Source organism: Mastomys coucha, unplaced genomic scaffold (assembly GCF_008632895.1).
Source record: "Mastomys coucha isolate ucsf_1 unplaced genomic scaffold, UCSF_Mcou_1 pScaffold15, whole genome shotgun sequence".
Lineage (NCBI taxonomy): Eukaryota > Metazoa > Chordata > Mammalia > Rodentia > Muridae > Mastomys > Mastomys coucha.
In genome coordinates, this window is record NW_022196897.1 from 50,965,740 (window position 1) to 50,969,720 (window position 3,981).

A 3,981-nucleotide genomic window follows, 5' to 3' on the forward strand; every position below is an offset into this window, starting at 1 on the left:
TTTTTTTTTTTTGTAATTTAAAAGACGAAAAAATAAAATTCTCCTTCCAAGAATACTAAGCCTTATATTTTTTTTTCCCAGAGTGTTTGCATGCATCTTTTATTTTAAGCTTTTCTTCTCCCTTCTCTGCTGTTAACATGGATGATCTGCCGTACTTCACAACCATCAAGGGAATGAAGACATACAGAACATTAATAAAATATCCCCTGCTGGGTTGACCATTATCAAGTGACCTACTATGTTGGTTGGCTCGAACATTTTGGCTAAAATGCCACCACTTCTTGGTACTCTCACCCATCAAAAGGCAATCCATATGAAGACTGGAACCTAGGTCATGAAAAACATATCAATAAAAGTACTGTTAGCTACGGTGCAGTATCCTGATCATCAGATAAAGGCATTATGATATATCGTATGTCTACCATCTAAATGTCTGCTTCAGTCAGGTAGTAATGGCAATTAGTTTAGTTTTCCCAAATGACACGTCACCATGCGTCAGAAACCTATGACTGCACATAAATACTATCCTTCATTTTTCAGTGTGGTGTCTTTCTCTCAGAACAACCAGAGTGGCAAATAACTAGGAAGACAGAAAGGGAGAAAACTTGACAACCAGGATTATTATTAATAGCAATTAAACAAGGGTAGAAATCAATTGAACCCTTGAATGTGGAGGTAGGAGCTGGTGTCATGTGAAACATGTATGTTTCATAGGGCAAGTACACAGGAAGAGAAATACACCAAAGATGGGAGCATTACCAAAGCCCACCCCAGCATGGATAACAACTCACAAAAATTGAAAACCTGAACTCACTGTACATGCTGCATATAGCTCAACATGTTAGAGTGTCCTTTCCAGGTGACTTAGCTGGGCTGCTGTATACCTCCTCAAGTGTGCCCATATCCATTTTATATTATAATACTTCACAAGATTAGTGCTGGCTATATGTCACAATGGATGTAGTGAAGACAAACACACATGGACATACACACACACACACATGCACAACAGATATAAATACAGATATAACCACAGACACTAGTCAACACTGACAAGGCTTACTGCTATGACTTCTAAAATAAAATTGAGTTTTGCTTCCTAATGTTTAGTTACTCCAAGATAATCTCAGTCTCTTGAGTTACTTAATTTACTTAGCAATCTCATTTTCTTTCTTCTCTCTTGGTGTTGACTGAAGGTCCTATTTCTGAGGTAGAGTCTTAGGTCCCTTGGCTGTATTCTGTTTTGTTGTTGTTGCTGTTGTTGTTTTTTGTTTTGTTTTGTTTTGTGAGACTTAATTCACTGTGCCCAGTCTTGATGGTTTTATGCATACATTAAGTAGCTTTCCTCAGTCACATCATGGAATCACAAGCTTAAGGATCTAAATCACCTCTGTCTAAGTTATTCAATACTTATGAATTCATGTTTCCCTGGCTGCTGAAATTTTCTCACCCCTTTGTCATCGCTGGGAGCCTAACAACTTTTGAGTAGTTTTCTACACTCTGATTTCTGTTGGCATAGTCTAGAACAAACCCTCAACTGGAAAATGAGTCACATGAAATGATGTGATAAAAGCAATGCAAGCAGCCAAAAGTAGTTTGGAATCTCAAGGAGAGAAATTAAATGAGTTAATATTTCAAACTGTGATCCTGTGTGAACAACATATTTGTATGCTAGCTTTATGGAAGTCTTCAGTGAGAGATATTTGAAGTTTGTTCAGAAAAGTAGCCTAGTGTTACCTGCTCCTAAACCTTGTGCTTGTGTAGTATTTGGAACCAACTGTTGAGTATTATGGCAGCTATACACTACAGGGACATGGAACAACAAGCTTCTCCATCATGCTTGTCCTTCATGTTTCTGCTGATTATTTACTTGTTTGCATTTCTAACATCCTAGATATAATCTTTATAAATAGGCAACCAAGAATTTGTACTCTATTGAGCTAGGCTTTTTAGGTTCCAACACAGATGCAAATGGTATAAATAATTTCTACCACAGACAGAGATTTAGTGAAATGCACAAATAGGAGTCCTATCCTGATGCATCTTAACCTAAAATGTTCTTTCCTATCACATCCTGGGGCTGCTTTGCTCTTCATTCTCTCCTGAACTTCACTCTTGTATGGACATCCCTGGAATCAGTGTTATGACTGCTAGGAAATTGCTCAATATTTTTCAGGCTTGTTCAGGCAAAATGGCCTGTCCTAATTAGATTTGAAGTCACTCACTCATGCTGTAAAGGCAAGCTGACATGCTGTGCAATGGCGTTCTTCTTGGTTATTGTTCAGTAAGACTAACAGGTTCTCATTCTGCTTTTTAAAAAGGTCTATCCCTTATTAAACTGATGGGGGATGGAAGAACACAAAGTTATACAAAATATGCTTATTTTTCCTACCATTATTCTTGGTTTGTTTGGACAAAATGTGTGACCTAAGCTGCGTGAGTTTCTCAATAACTAAATTTTCACTTTATTTTTCTTACTAACGATCAAGTCATTCACACTGTAGGTGATCAGATCGGCCCATGTTCGCCATAATTATTCCATTTCATTATCATCTTTTCTTTCTTCTTTATATTCACCCTAAAACTGGCATTCCTAAACTTCAGTCATAATTTTCTGACAATAAGAAGTGCAGACCTAACTCAGTTCTAAGTTAAACTAGAGACAGAATTATGCATATCACAACATATTATATTATACATATGTAAAATTCATACAATATTTCTAAAATGTTTAAAATGTTAACATGTTTTATGAAGTAGAAATGGAACTTTCTTAATTAATAAATCATGTAACAAAATAAAGATTAAATCATATAAAACTTAATGCTTGGAAATATGTCTGATACAGGCAATATTTCTCTAGCATGTTCTAAACATTTTATATTTATTCATCTGGGAATGTTGTTGGATCTTTTGTCTGGTTACTCAATCAGCAATACTTTTTTAAACAAGGACAACAGACAGACAGACAGACATGAGAGAGAGAGAGAGAGAGAGAGAGAGAGAGAGAGAGAGAGAGAGAGAGAGAGAGAGAAGACACAGAGAGACCCAGACACAAAGTTAGGGACACACGAAGATCATACTATCTGATTTCTAGTGTTTGCTTGAGTGTGCTTTTGTTATTTTAAGTTTGAATCAGGTCTCACTATGTAGCCCAGACTGCCTCACCTTTTGTAACCCAAACTGGACCAACTCATGAGCATTCTGCTCATTCTCTCTAGTGCTGAGATCAGTCACATGCCACCACCCCTAGCTAGTGACTGTAACATAACATAACATATTTGGGTGTATGTTTATCTTTGCTAAGCAAATGTATATGTAGCCAAATTTTGTAACATATAAGCGATGTGAAATTTTTATAAAAATCATTAAGTGTATTGACATATTTCTTTATTATTACCAGAAGGAAATTTTGTCTAAAAGTAGCAAAAAACTTATCAGAAGTGTCATTGCTGTGAGATAAAATTTGTAGTGTCCATGCACATTGTGAAGGAACCATGCTTGATTGACATAGATTCAAAAGTTTAGTAAATGGACTCAGTTGGAGCCTGCTTGGTATGACTCAGAAGACAGCTTGTTCTTACCACATCTGTCTTATCATCCTATGCTCAGGAAGATGAGTCCATAGGTTTATAGCTACATAAAATGCAGTCATATCAACACTTGAACCCTTGTGTTTGTCTGAGCCATATGTTCTTGGACATTTGATGACTATAAATAAAAGAAAGCATGAAGCCTTCAGATATTGGAGACCACAGTAATGAATTTCTATTCACCAGTAAACCTCTCCAGAGAAGCTGTACTGTCTTTTAGATTAAGTGAAAGTGCCAGAATTTTATTCTCTAAGATTTTACCTTAATCCCTCTTTGTAACCTACAGACAAGAGATTAGGATTTGAACTAACAACAGCAAACCCCTCTGTGTTTGATACCCTGTCAATTCATATGACCTCATCGAATGGAACAGATACATGCCAAAGAT